At 38.0% G+C, this 20,338-nt stretch overlaps 1 pseudogene; it reads right to left on the bottom strand.

Moving 5' to 3' along the window:
* LOC129357064 (ankyrin-2-like) overlaps positions 1 to 20,338 on the bottom strand; it is an 81,063-nt pseudogene that overhangs the window by 20,616 nt on the left and 40,109 nt on the right.

The following is a 20,338-nucleotide window of genomic DNA, read 5'->3' as shown; positions in this document are numbered from 1 at the left end:
TACATTAATATGAGTAACTTTTTGGTACTTATATGAGAAGTTTTACTGCATTTTACTGTTTTTCTTTTACTTGAGAGTAAAAAGCTCTCAATGTTATAATATTATTATTACTACGAGAAATATTATTATTGTTGCTCTTAAGTAGATTGATTTTGTACATAGAGAAATAAACTTCAAAGATTGGAAACATTAGATTTCTGCAACACATAAGCTCATGTTTACGAAAATTTTAACATAGTTACTCAACATTTTATACAAGTCACTGTTTACATCCTTATTGTTTATTTTACATTAATAAAGAATTTTATTTGAAAGGTTACATAAAGGTTTGTTCATGTATTTATATTAAAGTCTGCCAGTTGATCCCAGCTGTTTTAACTGGAGCCCCAGTCAGTCAGCTGCTCCTCCACATGGAGAGGAGCCAGTTGAGGCTCGGGCATCTGGTCAGGATGCCTCCTGGACGCCTCCCTGGTGAGATGTTTCGGACACGTCCCACCGGGAGGAGGCCCCTGGAAAGACCCAGGACACGCAGGAGGGACTATGTCTCTCGGCTGGCTGGGGAACGCCTCGGGATTCCCCCGGAGGAGCTGGAGGAAGTGGCTGGGGAGAGGAAAGTCTGGGCCTCCCTTCTTAAGCTGCTACCCCCGTGACCCGACCCGGATAAGCGGCAGACGATGGATGGATGATTATTCATTAATTTATAAGTTATTGATGATCTAACCAAAGATTTATGTTTTTACAAAGAACCAGGTTGATATGAACAGCATTTTTCTGTTCTACATTTATTCAAGTCATCATTGTCATTTGTGCTTTCATACCACTATTGAATATCAAATTAGTTTAACCTTTGCCATATTATCAGCAAAAATTGCCACCAAGACCAACATTATTAAAAGTCAAAGGTGTTAAAACTGGCTCATTGGATGCCAGTTTTAACACAGGAATGCAAAGATGGAGAAAAGATTTTTGTAGAGTTCTTACTTTGCTATAAGATGGAAGCGTGATGTTGAGGTTGCATATGGCATTTTGGTGAAGTGACCTGTAGTTCCTGGGTTCCTTCATGAATGACAGTCGACCACATGGTTCCTGGTGTTGTCTCGGATCTACATAAGCAGGCAGATCACAGAACTAACTTATGCTGTAATATGTACAAGACCATGTAAATGACATAAAAAAACAGCTTTATGTTCTGGTGTAATGTAGCAAGGAACCATTCTTACTTTGATGAAGAGTGCTAGCCTGTTCTCCTTAAAGGCATAGAAACTGAACAGATGATGTTGGCCACTTTTGGTGAGTGGAACCAGGTTTCCAAAACAGTCTGCATATATAGGTTTCCCTTCCAGTACCTGACAAAATGAGTCAGTGTAATTAGCCCACCAAATCATCACCTTCCTAAAATACATGGCCTGTCATCTTTTGCCAAAAGTCGTTATATTTTGCACTCGTATAACTTTGGCAGTGAAAAAGGGGGTGGTATTTTTTATATCCAAAATCACTTTTGACAAAAATGCCATTATGACAGAAAGATAACAAGATGGAGCTCTTTATTTTAGTTTACTTATCTACATCCTTGGCACCTATGTGAAGGAAGACTTGTGGTGTTCCCCATGGACCACCGATTAATTTCAGGCCTCCTTTCTTATAAACCCTCTCACAAGTCAATTTAAACTTGTGAAAGAAAAAAAAATTGTTGCTGGTGGTGTCAAGACTTTAAAAAAAAGCTTAGCAAATATGTAATAAAAACTAAATAAATAAACTGTATTTATTTTGTCAGTAGTCTGTAATGTGAAGACGTACTGTGGGAAGCCACAATACGAGGCTTTGGTAAATTCCGGGTCCAACCTTCCATCTCACCTCTACATCCCGGCTCCGAGCCACCTCAGTGAAGTTCTCCTGCTGTTCCAATGTTTTATCAATCTTGTCATCAGTCATGCAAAAACAGCGTAACCGGGCCTCGATCGGGTCATGGGTTTTGGCAAAGATCACAAACTTGGCCATGTAGGGAACGCAGATGATCTCTCGATACACTTGAGTGGAGAAGTTGACAGATTCCTGGACTTGTTGACAGTCTATCAGCCAGAACCTTGAAACAAGAAGCAGCAGAAATCAACATGGTGGGAACTCAGTCACCCAGAACTCAACAAATAATTTATCATAGGCAATTCTTAACATTCTTACCTTGCGGAAACGTTGGTGGTGAAGGAGACACAGTCATTGATAAATGTTAACGGTGTTGTCCCTGTTATATCCTCCCACTGTGCAGGCGTTGTTCCTCCTGAACATTGACACAAAATTATTTGCTTAGAGTAAGAAAGGGTCTCAACAAGCACTGCTTAGTTTTGCAAAAGTATACATGAGCATTTCTGACCAGTTATGCTACAGAGAAGTCGTAATGTGGGCGGGTCCCCTCCAAAACCGTTAAGAATTGGGTCAGAGTTGCTCTTGGGGACAGGGATGGTCATGGTGATGGGTTTATGGAACTTTCTCCTGCGAGGCTCCAAGGTGACAATAGGACTGAAGGAGGCCTTGTTTCCAAGGATCTTTCTCACTACACTTATATTCACTGGCTGTGCCTGAAAAAGAAGATAATAAAAAAGGAATGAAAGCAGGTGGTGTGGCATCAAAGTGGGACTGCAGGCTCAATGAGTTACCTGAAGTCCAACTCTAATCTTCTTGGTGAGCCCCCTCTGGAAAAAACTGCCTGCACTTGCGGCACAACAGTACTACTTAGGATGCCTCCCTCTGGACCAATCAAATTATTGTCCTGCTTGATGCGTGACACCACTGCAAAATATTGGGGGAAGTCTCTTGTAATAATTCTGCAAAGGCGTTTCCTTTCCAGCTCCTCTGGTGGGTCCAGTTCTAAAGGCAGGAGGTGAAACAGGACATATGTCAGGACTTCTGTGTATGAGATACTGCTTGCAAAGTTAAACCCTTAAAAAATAACAGCAACAATTTTGATTATTTAGCCTGTTATAACAGAAAACAATGGGGGTTTATTTTTCATAGTCATGTATTTACTATGTCATTTATTCATTCATAAATGTCACAATTTTGAACAAAATATTGAATTAAATATTTAGTCAGCAAGCTAAATGTTTACTTTAAACTAGTATTTATTTTGGAACTAAATGTGTTTAAATATTCTTGATTATAAATTTATTTTTTAATGAAATATTTTGAATATTTTGTTTTAAACTCTAGTGTATTTAACTTCAAGCTAAATATTTAGTTTAAAGCTTCCTTAGTTTCAACCTAAATATTTAGCACAAAATTAAATATTGAGCTATTCTGCAAAGTCACTTGCTAATAAGCAGGAGTACCAAAATAAAAGCTGGGTCTTGGAAGCTCTGCATAAACTCCTGCTGGTGACTGATTGGCTTCTGTTGTTGCTCATGTCTTCATGTCCAACAGTTCAGTTTAAAACAGAGGATGAGCCTTTTGTTGGCCTCACAGATGTTCACTAATGGAAGCCATGACTTCACCAGAGGTCAACATTTAGCAAAGAGCTAAATATTTATCTTCAAACTAAATATTTAGCATGCTAACTGAATATTTAAATTAAGGCTAAATAATTAGTGTAATATTTAGTTTGTATATTAAATATATACAAACCATTTATTTAGTTTGTAAACTGATTAATTCAATTAAATATGTTTTTTGGAAATTGTGAAATGTATAAATGAATGAATAGCATGGTGAAATTATGATTTTGTAAAATGAACCACCATCTCTTTTTCCCCATATGTATGGGGAGTTATTTGTGACAACATAGGTTGTGTTTTTGTTCTTGCGTGTTTCGGACACTGACCCTCATCCATGCCATTCAGAATCCGATTGAGTTCCTCTGGTGTGTGTTCACACTGATGCTCCTTCCAGCTCTCTCCTGTCTCACTTCTGAGGATCACCAACTCCCGCTCCTTCCCTCGGAGTGAGGCAAAGTGGGGGATTTCAACAATCACAGGACTAGGGGAGATGAGGGAAGATAAAGTATTTCACTCAGATTATGGCCTGATGGAAAAAAACATTGTGCCAGCAATTGTTTGGTGCCTCGGCCTCAGTGAGACTAAGGTAACTGAAGTTTTATCAGCTCAGACAGAGTGATTGACGAGTGGATTGCTGAAACATTTGAGAGGAAACTGCATCAATTCCATTGCAGTGATAAATATGTGCAGAGCAGGAATGCAATTTGTTATAGAACTTTTTGACGTGTCCAAATTAGTGTCAAACTGGCTAAACTATGGAGCAAAGTGCAAAAGTTACACTGAGATTTGTTGATAGGCCTGAAGTCACTGTTTATGAATTCTATTGGAATGCATAGCAGATATTTCATAACTGAATATTATTACGATATTAGCTGAAGTACTTATTACACATAAGCCTTTATTGAACTGAAATAAGATAAGTTAAGATACTTCACCGTCCGTCAAATATATACAAAAATGAAATATTCCTTCAGCATGTAGAAAGAAAAGACCAACAATATAACACTAAAAATGCAAGAGCTCATTTTGATATGAAATGGTTCTTTGCCCTGGCAATCCTACTTTATAAATTGACACTGTTGCTGATGAATACATCGAGGAAACTGTCATTAAATACAATGCTTTCCTAATGTAAATTGTATGGATCATACTGACTCAGTTAAAGATGTAGCAAAACATTTAATGGTGTCAATTTCAACAATTTCAATACTAACTGACCAACAAATAAGAATTATTTGCCAGAATTCATAGTTTATAGCTAATAAACAGTGCTAAAGTGCAGCAAAACAACACTATAGTCAGCGCACTGTGGCCAAACAACCATTTCAATTTCACAAATTGATAGAGAGAGCTGCACACTTAGTGACAAAAAGCTAAGTACCCAGACAGAATGGCAAAAATGCAGTGAAACTGACTGAGGGTCATGTGACTGCAGTGGTTACAATATTTAAACAAAAAAGTTATAAATATAACCTACTTTATTGTTCTACCAATATAAAGGGTGGTAGAACAAGCATATCAATAGTACTCTCAGAGTAAAATGTGTTATTTTCTCCAATAGCATGTTGGCAAAAATCTGCTGGAACTGTCCTAATGCAAGTTTGACTGGCAAAAGACAGGGTGACCTCATTGGTTAGATGTTCTTCAGACAGAATATTTTTCTCTTTGGTAATTGTTATGCTCTCTAATGTCGTTCTGGTTGCTCAGATCTGATCTATACAAATGCAATCAAACTGTGGTTGGCCAATCAGAGCCTCCTATATGCCACTCATACCAAGTTATGCCTAACATCAACCAATCCTTCTGGGTACCCAACTTTTTTGTCCAATGTGGGGGGTCACAACGGACAAGAAGAGTTTCTATGGAAAAAATAAAGAATAAAGCATAAAGAGGGGAAGGCAAAGCAAGAACAGACAGAAGTGCAACACATAAAGTGAGGGCCCAGACATTAAGGGAAGGGCTTACAAAATCTGAAAAAAACATGCAGAAATCATATATGAAGTGAAAGGCAGAATCTGAGGCTGACATCCATCGATTGTTTCCTATGCAATATTCTATGCTTTATAAAGCCTTATCACCCTACCCAAGAAATTTAGTCCCCGGAGGACCAAGCTGGAGGATTCTGCTAACCAAACTCTCTCCCTCATTTAAAGGTGGAGGGGCTGTGGGGAGGTGGAGTTTACTGTGTGATACGCCAAGCATCCATCCGCAGCAGAGTGGAGGAGAAAGCACACAATGTTTTGGTTGAATGGAAAATCGAATTGTTTTGTAAGCAAGTGATTGTTCTCTCAAAAAAGAAAGAAAGAGATACAAAGACACATCATTTAAAAAGACTATTGGAGGTTACAGCATCCTGCACAAAAAACATTCAAATCTGGACTTCTTACTGCAGTAGCAAAGTCAACCAGATGTGGAAAAATACTAAATTATGGGTGTTTTTATGGTGTGCCGTTTCTAAAGTTGCACAGTCAAAACATAACAGCAATCATTTGAGTTTTTTGCCTAACATAAGGGGAAGAAATGGGATTCATTTTTCAAAGTCAAAATATGTTGCTCTGAACCAACTATTTGCCTTATAACAAAATTTGTAGTCAGCAAGGTAATATTTAACTTGCCACTGAATGTTTAACTCTACACTGAATTCTTAGCAGCTTAGCTTACTAATTGCATATTTGTTTTAAACTCTCATAAATAAATGTATAACACGGTGAAAATATGACTTTGACAAATCAACCGATATTTTTCTCCCTCCTGAGGCTAAATAACCAAAGATTTGGGTTAAATGTTCATCTGGCTAACTAATATTTAGCAAGGCAATTTTCTGTCCAAGGTAAATATGTAGTTAGCCTTAAGCTGAATATTTAGCTTAAGGCTTAAGCTGAATATTTAGCTTAAGGCTTAAGCTGAATATTTAGCTTAAGGCTTAAGCTGAATATTTAGCTTAAGGCTTAAGCTGAATATTTAGCTTAAGGCTTAAGCTGAATATTTAGCTTAAGGCTTAAGCTGAATATTTAGCTTAAGGCTTAAGCTGAATATTTAGCCTAAGCCTTAAGCTGAATATTTAGCTTAAGGCTTAAGCTGAATATTTAGCTTAAGGCTTAAGCTGAATATTTAGCTTAAGGCTTAAGCTGAATATTTAGCTTAAGGCTAACTAACTTAAGGCTTGCTGACCAAATATTCAGTTCAAAATTTAGATGTAAAAATATTGCTTACAAACTAAATATTAGGCTTCAAACTGAGATTCACTTTGAAGTTAAACATTTAACTACAAACTAAATATTTTATTGCAAACTAAATATTAGCTTGCTAACAAAAATGTTTTATGAGGTATATACAAAGCTGGAAGCAAAATGTTTTGTTTAATTCGGAAACATTCAGTTAGAAAATGTGACATCTATAAATGAATGAATGATATTGTGAAAATATAACTTTGAAAAATCAATTAATTCAGATTCAAAAATACTTTATTGATCCTGAAAGGAATTCAAATGTTGTTCTTCAAAAAGTTTTGTTGCCAGGAATAATCTACTGTAGAGGACTGTATTCCAGGAAATCTGAAGAAGCCTCTGACTAAAGACACTGTTCTCTAAAGACAATCCTGTGAAGAACATTTTCAGGATAATTTTCCTGATTTTATGAAGAATCCTTCTTTGCAATATCATCTCCAGAGGTTCCACAGTCTTTCCCAGAACAGAACCAGAACCAGAACCAGAACAGAACCAGAACAGAACCAGAACAGAACCAGAACCAGAACAGAACCAGAACCAGAACAGAACCAGAACAGAACCAGAACCAGAACCAGAACAGAACTAGAACAGAACCAGAACCAGAACCAGAACAGAACCAGAACCAAAACAGAACCAGAACAGAACAGAACAGAACAGAACCAGAACTAGAACCAGAACAGAACAGAACAGAACAGAACCAGAACCAGAACAGAACCAGAACAGAACCAGAACCAGAACCAGAACAGAACCAGAACAGAACCAGAACAGAACCAGAACCAGAACAGAACCAGAACAGAACCAGAACCAGAACCAGAACAGAACTAGAACAGAACCAGAACCAGAACAGAACCAGAACCAGAACCAGAACAGAACCAGAACCAGAACAGAACAGAACAGAACCAGAACAGAACCAGAACCAGAACCAGAACAGAACCAGAACCAGAACAGAACCAGAACCAGAACCTTAACAGAACAGAACCAGAACCAGAACAGAACAGAACCAGAACAGACCAGAACAGAACCTTAACCGAACAGAACCAGAACAGAACAGAACCAGAACAGAACCAGAACAAAACAGAACCAGAACAGAACCTTAACAGAACCTTAACAGAACAGAACAGAACCAGAACAGAACCTTAACAGAACCTTAACAGAACAGAACAGAACCAGAACAGAACAGAACAGAACAGAACAGAACCAGAACCAGAACCAGAACAGAACCAGAACAGAACAGAACAGAACCAGAACAGAACCAGAACCAGAACAGAACCAGAACAGAACAGAACAGAACAGAACCAGAACCAGAACGAGAACCAGAACAGAACAGAACAGAACAGAACCAGAACCAGAACAGAACAGAACCAGAACCAGAACCAGAACTAGAACAGAACAGAACCAGAACCAGAACAGAACCAGAACAGAACAGAACAGAACAGAACAGAACCAGAACCAGAACCAGAACTAGAACAGAACAGAACCAGAACCAGAACAGAACCAGCCTTCTTTATCAGGCTGTTGAGCCTTTTGAGGTCCCTGGTTCTGATGACAGCAGAAGAGATGAAACTCTCAACAACGTAGAAGATCTTCCTCAAGAAGTCCAGTCTGCTCTTTTTCTTCTTATACATTCTTCACTTTTAGGGTGTAGAATATAAACACTAAGGTATTTATAATCATCAACCCCCATTTCTTCCTCTTTGAGGAACTCAAATAACTGCTGTTAATTTTTGATGTGAAACTTTACAAATGGCACAGTGTAGTTTTTGATATGTGGCAGGAATGATTTAATAACTAAAACATTATTGCATTGATTTGTGTTCCAAGGAACCTAAATAATATCCATGTTAAGCAGACCTCTGTGTCACAACACAGAGGTCTGCTTATCTTAGACACTTGAAAATTGGAAAGACATTTCTGATGAAATAAATAATCAGACCTTTAACATATTCTTACCAGGATGGTGCTGTACAACCTTAACTATAATAAAACGTTAATTAGAATATCCTAACTGTGCTAGAGAACTTCCAGCTTGTCTGCACATAAAGGCTAACTTTGGATACCATATTCCCACATAACTAGCCACATCTAAAATCAACCATGGTGCATTTCTGTAGGTGGAATTAATAAGAAAAGCCATAGTTAAGATTATGGATTAACAGTTAGAAATAGTTAGACAGGAGCTGTTATGAAATCAAACTGGGCATGCTGGAGAGCAAAGACTGGCAGACCCTGGCACTGGCAGGAAGCAAGAACAGATACACAAACAGCTGAAGTTAGGCAGAAGCTGGGGGAAATCAGTCTGAAAGAAAGAGGGCAGCAAATTGTAAGTTTCAAGCAATCAAGAATACAGAAGGTCCCCTCACACTTTTAATGCATCTTAAAGTCATATTTTAGGTTCTTTTAAATGGTAGAAAAGTATTTTCTAAGGTCAAACTGGTCAAACTATGGTTACTGTATTTGATCTGTAACTTGCTAGTCAACGTTTGAAAGAATTGAATCACTTAAAAAGCTCTACTTCAGGAAAAATCATGTGGTTTGCAAAACATAACTGGAGGAGAACGGAGCCCTACTGTCTGACTGCTGAGCTGAAGGAGGTTTGGTTTGCACAGGTATGTGCAGCTGATCAGGCTGCAACTGGTATTGGTTTGGTGGTGGAAAAAAAGATTTTATTTTAGCTCTGCAGGATATTTGTCCAGCGGAAGTCAAGAGTTCACCACCAACATGGTAATCTGCAGTACATACTTCTGTGAGGAGGTTCACAACAAAGCGACCCAAATTAATATTAGATGGGATCCAGAAGAAATGACAAAATCAGACTCAAATCCACTAAAGTACCACCATAAGAGCAGCAAGGGGCAGAAAGACAACAAACCAGTGTCACAGCTTTGACCTGCAAGAAGGTGGGTGGAGAGAGTTATTAATTTTTCCAGGAATATGAACACTTTTGACTCTAATTGGATGTACAACGGACCCTCCAGAACGTTATGGTCCGACACTGTTGTTACGGTTGCTTAAAGACGAACACCACACAGCCAAAGTGAGCTGCTATCAACCTGCGTCTTTTTAAACTCCGCCTTGTCCTTACAAACAAAAACTCTTGCATAAGTACAGATGTGAGTGGGAAGACGTCCATCCAAGGCTCAGCGATTCCAGTGACCATTATAATCAGTTATTCAGTACTAGAATAATTAACTTTTTACCAAATACTTTTTACACTTTGATTTGAAGCTTAACACTTCACATGTTGAAGTTATATTACTCTGATTGGAGTGCAATTTTTGGGCACCCTAATCCACATTTGTAATGATTCCACTACTGAGTTGTTGTTTTTTTTGTTTTTTTTTTTACAAAAAAACCAGCAGTAAATTAAATGTACCCCTTCTGTGGACATCCCACTGTGGTAACGTCCTGTGTTTTTATAAAATCAAATCAAATCAAATTTTATTTGTATAGCATATTTCAGCAGCAAGGCAAGAGACCAACCAGGTCAGAGGTCAGCCTGTAATTCTGCAGTAGTGATTTGTCCAGATTGTTCTATTTTAGCAGTGGTTTGATAACTGCTGTTTTCAAAGCCTGGGGGAAAACACTTGATGTAAGCGATGAGTTACTATTTGGATCAGATCAGTAACAATAACAGGCAGGATTTCTTCAAGAAATGTGTGGGAAGGACATCCAGACAGCAGGAGCTTGAACTTAATTGACTTATAATTTCTTCTAGGATTTTATAATTAAATAGTTGAAAGTGGGTCATTTTTCCTGTATTTGTTTTGTTTAGGTACAGCAATAATTAATCCTCTGATTTTTTGAATTTTCTCTGAAAAGAAGTTGGAAAGCTTGTTCCATCAGCATTAGATTGAATTCAGATGGTAACATCATGGGAGGGTTTGTGAGTCTGTCAACTGTTGCAAATAAAGCTCCAGCATTGTTTATGACATCTGCAAAAAAAAAGCCTCCCTTCCATGTTTTAGTGTTGCGTGATAGTTACATAGTCTTTCTTTATAGATGTCATTATGAACGTGAAGTTGAGTTTTACACCATTGTCGTTCTGCCCTGCGACAGAGTTGTCTTGCAGATCGAACTGTTTGTGCATTTCTCCATGGAGATTTCTTCCTACCAGACACAACATTTACTTTAATTGGGGCAATGGAATCAATGATATATGAAACTTCAGACTGAAAATCATCTACCAACTTATCTACATCATTACAGTTTAAGGGTGAGGAGGAAGAGTAGATTTGATTAAATGTTTCTGCTGTGTTTTCTGTGAAGGAACGTTTTGTGACAGTAGCTGTTTGTCCAAGTTGGTCAAAGAATAAAAAACTGTCAAAGATAACAGCAAAGTGATCCGACAGGGCGACATCAGTTACAGAGACATTGGAAATATTCACACCCTTACTGATAACCAGGTCCAGTGTGTGTCCTTGAGTGTGTGTTGCTTGTTTGACATGTTGTGTTAAACCAAAATTTTCTAAAATATTAGAGAGCTTTTTTGCCCCTCTGTCTTTGGGTTTGTCCACATGAATGTTGAAATCACCAACAATTATTAAACAATCATAATCAATGCATATGAGAGAAAGAAGATCATTCAAGTCAGTAAAGAAATTTTCCACATATGTTGGACTTTTGTATAAAGTTAGTGTCAAAGTTTGTTTGTGGCCTTCAATCTCAATTCCTAGATACTCAAAAGAGGTGAAATGACCCAAAGAAATTTTACTCCAATTTATGGTTTTCTTAAATATAGAAGCCACGCCTCCTTGTTTATGTTTTCTATTCTCACTTAAAAAATTATAGTTAGGAGGCGCTGATTCAATTAGTACAATTTGGTCATTATTGTCATTCAACCATGTTTCTGTCAGAAACATCAATATTATATTCAGTGATGAAATCATTAACTAATAGAGCTTTAGCACAGAGTGATCTGGGATTTGAAAGAACTATTTTAAGTGGCTTGGAAGCAAAAAGATTTTCAGTCTGAGGTTCGAATTAGGACCGCTGTACTTGATATTTCTGTTTTTTGTAAATTTCATATCTAAAAGGTGGCAACCGTGCTTTGTGTGCATATTGTTTTCCATTCTAAAATCTGCTCTTCTACAATTTATGTGTGTTGGGTCTCTTTTGGTTCCCCCACAAGATGTTCTGGAACGTTCTATGGACATGACCTTACCAGGAAAAAAGGACGTCCGTTATAAATCAGCTTCACAGGCAGCTGATAACACAAGCATGTGTAAACATTTCTAACCACCAAGCAAACATCTGAAAAAATAGTTAATAGTGTACCAAAAAAAGAAAGGAGTCAAGGAAACAACACACAGAATAATAATATGAAACATAACCTTTCAAATAAACTCATAAGTAAATGAACTTGGATCATTTTTCTAACAATGTGATCTCTGTTTACTGTGCCGTCAACAGTTCTAACTTCTGGCTGTGAGCCTTTAATCTTAAACATGTGACTGATTTAATGCTCAGGATCAGTCACCTCCTCCAGCTCTTATTCAATGTTTTCAGCTGCAGTCCGGAACGTTCTCCTCCATCTATGTCATTAACGCTCATCGCCAGGTGGAGCAGTAAGCAGGTCAGGTAGAGTAGGTACTAATACCTTATATTTTCGGGGCCATTTTTGCACCAAAACTTTAAATTTCAGACTTGTTATGACACAAAGGCTTCAACATGCATTTAAAGTGAAATATGCTTTTTAATGATGCATTTCCTGTCATTCCAAGTGTGCCTCCAAGATTGACAAACATGATATTACATACTTGTGTAGAATTACTATATTTGTCTGCTGGCTAACTCTTCCAATATTATGTGTCCGGTTTAAGTCTCTACCGATAGCCTTACCCAAGAAACTGGGCTCCAGATGGCCCCACTTCAATGAGCCTGCTGGCCAGACCCTCGCCCTCCATCATAGGGGCATGGTGGCCAGTCGGTGCCGTTTCACTAGTCGACAGGTGACCCTTGTTGGGGCGCTGCATTTCTTGGGTGGAATGATGATGCGGAGGCCATTATGTCGGCAACCACGCATGGCTCCACCCTGGCATCCACCATGAAGCTGACCAGGAAGCTAAAGCAGAACAGAACATTTTTCACAAATGAAAACATATGTCACTGATAGCATTTGGTATTGAGGCCACGGACACCAAAACTAATAGAGTAAGTTGTTTTCAAAGCCCCCTCTCCATTGTCAAGTCTCACTCTATCCACTTAATATCTGGTTCAGTTCTGGCCAAGTTGGGTGCATCTCCACTGGCAGTGTGTTCCTGTTAGAGGGCGTGAAGAAGTGGGAATGTGGGAACATGAGCAAGCTGTGAACATGTAGGGTTGCTCTGCCCCAATGCTCTGTGGGTTCATTTGCCATATTTCATACAAAGGTTTGGACCTCAAGGTTTGACCCTGGAATTATTCATTTCCAGCCATCTTGCCAAATACTATGGATTGAAAATAGTGGTTGAGATATTGATGTTTGAGGAGTTTGCAAATATCGCTTTCACTCAAACTGTGATGTAAATCAACAAATACAGTCTACTGCCAATTAAATTGTTTGCACGCAATACCCAGGTTGGCCCAACTTGCTCCAAAAAGCAAGGAGGATCCTGCAGGATCTACAAATGGAGACAAATCTGGCTGGAGCTGAATGAGAGGAACTGACTAAAGCCACACCCAAGCAGAAGGCGCTTAAGTTTTACAAGCTGAGAAGAGCATATTTCCCATGGCGCCACCATTTGATTCCAGTTTTGGAGTCAGATGGGGACTCTAAAAATCTGTGGAGGAAACTAAAGATTAGGGTGATGGTAAGGAGGTTTGACAAATCATAAAAATACCAAAGGACGCTTACAAAAAGAAGCCCTCTCAGTGGAACTGCTTTTTTTAGTAATGATTTCTGTCATTATTATAACGAAAACACACAATTTCATTATGAAGGGATTTGTTTTTACAGTATATATTTGATAATGTACTTAGAAATCATTATTTTATGGACAAAAAGGGGGGGAAAAATTGCTCTTGGGGGGCCCTCTGCTGGCCGCAGTAGGTCATGTAAGCTTCACCAGTAATATGAAGTGCATTGCAATGTGCAGAGCATCCAAACGTCCGAAGTTCCAGTAGAAGATGAGTAAGCAAAACAATGTCTTAAAAAATGGCTTATCCTTCAGGGAGGGAGGAAAGTCTCAGTTAACAGAGGAACGAGTTAAACTGCTGAATTATTTCCCTGGTAGAGGTTTTTCTAACAGAACGATGTTAAAATACTTCATTGATTTCTGTGAAATCTCCTCTCTCCAATCAGATAAAAGATGGATTCTGTGTATGGTTTTATGAAAAGATCCATCTATCCATTTTCTGTCCACCCTTGTCCCCAGCAGGGTCAGGTGGTCAGGTTTTAGTTCTATTGAACAACTTAATCCATGGTTTGATTCTGCAACACGCCCACAGAGTTACAGAGTGATGTATTCCAAAAATATGGTGAGATAATCATTTTTCTGTGAGACATGGCAACATGGAGGCCATGTTGTGGAAATGCAAACTTCACGAGACGGTCTATGAAATCAACAGACGTGTCCTCAACCTTCATTCCCTCAGTTTTTTTCAGACTTTTTCCGTATAACATGTAGCTTCCCACCTTATGTGGAGAAAAAATGAAGAGACATAAATACAGATTTAATACTTGGCGGCTTTAGTTCGATTCACACAGCTTTCTATACTGTGAGCCTGAAAACATGTGAGGCAATGTTTACTGGGGACAAACACACAAACATGCACCTCTCCAAGAGGAGAACATATGTGAGTGGAGGAAGAATGGTGATGATGATGAAGAAAAATGTGGTTAAACCAAGATGCAGAGGGTCACCTGCTGTGGTCTCCATGATCACGGCACGGAGAGGAACGGCTAAAAACAACAGTCACATCGGGAGGCATTAAAAGTTGAGCAGAATCAGTTGGAAAAAAAACCATGAGAGGAAAATCAGAGCAAGGAAGAAAAAGATTTCTGTTATAGAATTAAAAAGCATGTTTTTAGTCTTTATGTGCAAACTAATCTGAAGTGACGCAATATTTGCAACATGTATGTGTTCTCCAGTGTTAACAGCAAATGACCTGGAATCGTCCCACATGCAATAAAGTCACACATAGAGGATGTGCTCAGAATTTTGTCAACTGTCATGAAAAAAGAAGAATTGCTCAGCGTTTGTCAATGATGACAGTCTGAACAACTGTCACCATGAGTGAAAGTAAATGTGGATGCTAATGGTGAGCACATCTAACTCATGTCAAACTGTTGTCTGACTGGAGCAGGACAGTGACAACTTGATCCTCATTATAGTCCACCATGGTTGTTATATATATAGAAATATATATATATATATATATATATATATATTATATATATATATATATATATATATATATATAGAGTATATAAAGTTAGTGTATTGCAGAGAGCCTGCACTATTAATACAACTTGAGATCAGACTTTCATTTGAAAATTTTTTGTCCTTTTCGCATATTTAAGCTTTGAACTACACATTTGTATTTAACACGGAGTGTTTGTGTCATCGTTAACAATTTTGTCCAACACTGGAACTTGGCCTACCCTGAATGAAGGGGGCTGGAGGACAAAGCAATGTTATCCAGGTTCTCTGTTCCCCAACTCAGTCGGTAGGAATCTCTCTCATTCTCTCTTGCAAGTGATGAAACCTAGAATCAAACATATATAATTAAAAATTACTCAGAACATTTGGAAAATTTTTCATGAGCCACCCTTGGTACATTTCTTCACTAAGAATTATGTTTTGTCAAAGTTACACCTGAACCACAAGGCTTGTAGAACAATGTTCTTTGGGCAACACCAAATTCAAGACATTTAGCCAGAATGTGCTGCGTCTTTGTAGACCCTCTGTTAATTTTGAGAGGGTTATGTTAGAGTCGGTTTGACAGACACAGCACATGGACTCCTGGCTGTCTCAGTCAAAGTCTAGCCTCTAGCAATCTTTTCTTTGTCCTGATTAGTTTATTTTATGAAAAGCTTTTGTCTGAAATACTTTTGACCAATGGGAGTACCTGGTGACAGGTGAGTGTCTCGTCCATCATACCATCATGTCTTGGAGAATAGTAGCTATGATGGGTGGGTGTGAAGGACCTGTCTGAACTGGAGCACAAAATATCAGAATAAACCGTCAAACCACTGAAGGCCAAGAGCAGGAAAAATCACTTCTCTGGACAGAATTGGTAATTAGCTCGACATTTCCAACACAAACAGGCATCAGTGTCCAATAACTGACGAGATCAATTTGTGCAGCTGAGAGTTAGTTATTTCTGACCTGAGCTCCTAAATTCAATGAATGTCACATTTAGAAACAAAAGTCATTTGATGAAAGGTCTCACTAGGAGCAGACAGAGAGTAAGACTGGATGTTCCTTTGTTTGAAATACTGATGTTAGAGACACCTTCGCCAGAACATACCTTTGGACTCCACTATGGTTGAGTGAGAGAGAAGGGATACATGAAAAGGAGGGAGACACACAAACATAGAGTATTAATTCTCTCAAGGTCAGGAAGAATGGAGTTTTTCATAAAGCTCTGAAGTAAAGTCTTCAGCCATGTTTATATTTTAGTGAAGTTTGATCAGCTGACCTAACTTCTGGACATTGTCCGGTTTTGTTGGGCAAAAATGAAGAACAACTTTTTGGCCAAAATAGCTGAGAATGAAAACACAACTTGTGTTTTTGTGTTTTGGCTTCTGATCAAATAGTAACCCTAACTCTACCCTGTGGATGATTTAATTGAATCAATCAATCAATCAAATGTTATTTGTATAGTACATTTCAGCAGCAAGGCATTTCAAAGTGCTTTACATCATAAACACAAGAACACAAAGTCATGCAACATAGAATCAACAATACATTGTTCCATATTACATTTCAAATACAATTCTAAACGTTTAGTGAAGATTTTAAGGAAGTCAAGGTTTCCGCTATTTTACAGTTTTCTGGAAGTTTGTTCCAAATTTTTGGTGCATAGATGCTGAAAGCTGTTTCTCTTTTGGTTCTGGTTCTGGGGATGCAGAGCAGAACCAGAACCAGAACCTGAGAGTATGTTTTCTGACTATAGATCAGTGAAGTTGTGTGGTGAAGGTCCACATGTGTCAAAGTCAAGGCAATAAACGTGAAAACAGCCACGAATGAACATCCGTAAACATTGTATTGTGGTGCTAAACTGTAAACTAACAACAGTATTTTAAAATCTATTCTTTGAGCTACAAGAAGCCAGTGGAGGGACTTTAAAACTGCTGTTATGTCTCTACCTTCCTGGTTTTAGTGAGAACAGGAGCAGCAGCTTCTGGATCAGCTGCAGCTGGAGGATTGATTTGTTGGATTAGAGGAATTTTTTTTGCCATGAGACTTAAAATATCTGATTCAACATCTTTGTATCTAAGTAGCAGGGAGTTAGGCACCAGATCAGATGCATGACCACTTTCACTGACTCCTTTCAATATTATTCTCCAGTTGTGGAAATTTTCTGCATGCACACAATGCTGGAGGGCAAAAGGCTATTCTTTAACATGAATCCATAGCTGCATTTGACATGGTAGAACAATTCTGTTAACTTAATGAAACCTGGAGATGTAGGTATTATTCATTGAGAGTAGTGCACCACAACAAAGGAAAAATAATGCAGAAAAAACATTAAAGAATAATTCAAAGCCACTTTTTTCTCAAAGGAAGGATTAACTTAAAGATGGTGAATCTGTCAGGATTCATTTCCCATTTCTTCATCAACTTGTTCAGTTTCCTGTCTTGTGTGAAGACACACCATGTACTTTATATAATAGGATCTGCATAAAAAAAGTTAAAAATCAGACAATCTTCTACCTATCAAAAATCAGATGACCAACTGCTTCAAGACATTCTGGATAATTATAACAAAGTCTGGCTCTTTGGTGGTAACAGACAATCTGAGGTGCTTTGGCACTTTTGTACAGCACTGCATGCATATACTGTTCACTGACACAGGTCAATATTCTAAAAATATATGGAATATAAAAACATATTTAAGGAAGGTGCAGATCCAGAGACTTAAGGTGATTAAATAGTGTTAGAAAGGCAATGTGTGAAGGAAACATGTTCTCTAGTAGGATATGGGGCAATGGCATAACATGTATGAACCTTTGAGCACAGATTTCACCAATGGATTTTCACTTAACTGTATAATACTTTTTGTCTGAGCTATGTTTTCTGACTATAGATCAGTGAAGTTGTGTGGTGAAGGTCCACATGTGTCAAAGTCAAGGCAATAATAACAGCCACGAATGAACTTCCGTAAAGTTGTGCAACTTAAAGTCATTATAATTACTAATATTAAGATAAGTGTCACACATCTGAATTGTGGAGCGGCAGGAGGAGATCTGTGAGCTGTGACACCAAACGCAGGGCCGTAACGCACAACCTGGATGCTGGGGCGCAGGGTGTGTGTGTGTGTGTGTGTGTGGGGGCCTGGGGGTCTAAAATCCTAGTTTTCCAGACAATAGAATCACTAAAGTTTGTTTTTTTTGTACCGTTGTAACCATTAAACAATCTACCCTTCAGTTCAACCATATATGTAGATGTAACATAGTTAATATTGTACAGAATATTACAGAACCCTAAACCATAATAATTAAAAAGGTTACATAGAGACACATTGTTGTCATAAAATAACTTGCTAATAGGTATTGGCAAAGATCAATAAGATGTTCACAGGTGGCGGAGCGTTGTTGTTGTTAGCAGCTGCAGACAGTAACTAAAATAGTTACTTTTAATGTAACTTAGTTACTTTCCAAATCAAGTAGTCAATAATCTAACTGTTACTTTTTCAAGGAGTAATCAGTAATCTGATGAAAGTAACTATGCCACCACTGCCTGTGTGTCTTCTGTGTGTCTTCTGTGTGTCTGCAATGAAAGAATATCATCTCAGAAGGCATTATCAAGCTTCTCAGAAACACAAAGACAAGAATATGAATATCATAGAGCAGCATAATAATGCATTTTCAGTTTATAGTGCATGCACTTCAATTTATGTATTTATCTTGAGCTCATATATTTAGTTTTTCATAACAGTGGAAGTTTTTGCTGTTTGGCTGTTGAAAATGTTTTCCCTTCAGGTTACTGATAGTCATAATGAAATATTGCTTTGTTCTTTCAATGTACAGAACATGCAATTTTCTTTGAAGGAAGTTTGTTTTTGTCTGTTTGCCTGTTGAAAAATGGTTTCACTTGAAATTACTGACAGATCTGTAACAAAATATTGCTTTATTCTACATAGGTTCAATAGGCTATGTGCAATCATTTCAATATGTTTTAATAAATGGGGAACCAGTCCGGCCCTCAGCTTGTAGCAAATTTGGTGTTTTGGCCCTCGGTGTGTTTGACTTTGACATCCATGATCTGGTACCTCTCAGTGCGCGCCCCCTCCAGGCTGAAACGGAGGTAGTTCATCCCGTCCAGGTACTGTCCTGGTAGGGAATCATCTCCCAGTTCCTTGAGGTCTTCAGCTCTCAGATACTCTCCACCATCACCTGTCATTGTGTCATCGCCTTCAGAAAAAATAAAACGAGTAATTTGAAATCAAAACTGCTTTTAAGAGGAGTAAACATCTGCGTTATATGTTGTTGTATGATGTTAAAATTTTTTCTCAATAGGTCATTGTTGAAAATGAGAATTTGTTTGCAGTCAACTTATCTGGTTAAATAAAGCTTATATACATTGATAACTAAAAGATTAAATGAGGTCACTTTTGTTATGAGTATATCATTTAAACTCAGTAAAGAATACTGGTGATTTTGACTTCCACAAAACTAAATAAAGCATGATTAGAATCTCAAAATCACTAGCTGCATTTCTAATAATAAATTGAAAAACTGACATTCTTCGATAAGAAGTTTTTTTGCGCTAGGATGATCTGGGGTTCCAGCTGCGTACAAGTGGATGTATTTCCCAAAACTGCAACCGAAACCCTTTTTTCACATCACACAAGTCATGTGATCAACAGCTCTATATTGCTACTGGGGAAAATGACAAAGAAGACAACAGGAAGTGGTAGGAGGATGATGGTTTGTTTTTGTATTTTCAGACAATGCCCAGCTGGCTCCATCAGAACATCACACAGCTCATAAAAGGTTGTGTGTCATTTGAACATGTTGAATCCATAACTCTTCTGTAAAATAACCAACTGCCATTTTCCTAAATGCTGCATAAGTTGGCGGCACTTGTCACTTAAAGGCTGACTAAGACGCCAACGTCTCCTCTGATGGCTGATAGATGTTACTGTTTATATTGATGGCTGCCAAGATTTTTAGGGACTTATCATGTGAAAAGCTTATTCACATGTGATTTTAATTTAAATCACATGATTTTAGTTTCTTATTTAATGGAAACACCACAATTATGTTTTTTCTATATTAGCAGAAAAGAGATGTAAAGTTGCATATATAGGTAATGGAAACACAGCTGCTGCTCATTTCTTCTTTTTTTTCTTTTTCTTTTGTTTAAGTAGGTAAGAGAAGCTGCTATAATAGAGAGGAATGAGACTTCAGGTCCAGGTCTGCCTGAAAGCAAATAAGTCCAACAGAGCAAAAAAGAAACACACTGAAATAAGATCTGC

Source organism: Poeciliopsis prolifica, unplaced genomic scaffold (assembly GCF_027474105.1).
Source record: "Poeciliopsis prolifica strain line A6 unplaced genomic scaffold, Auburn_PproV2 SCAFFOLD226, whole genome shotgun sequence".
Taxonomy (NCBI): Eukaryota; Metazoa; Chordata; class Actinopteri; order Cyprinodontiformes; family Poeciliidae; genus Poeciliopsis; species Poeciliopsis prolifica.
This window is presented reverse-complemented; position numbering and strand designations above follow the sequence as displayed.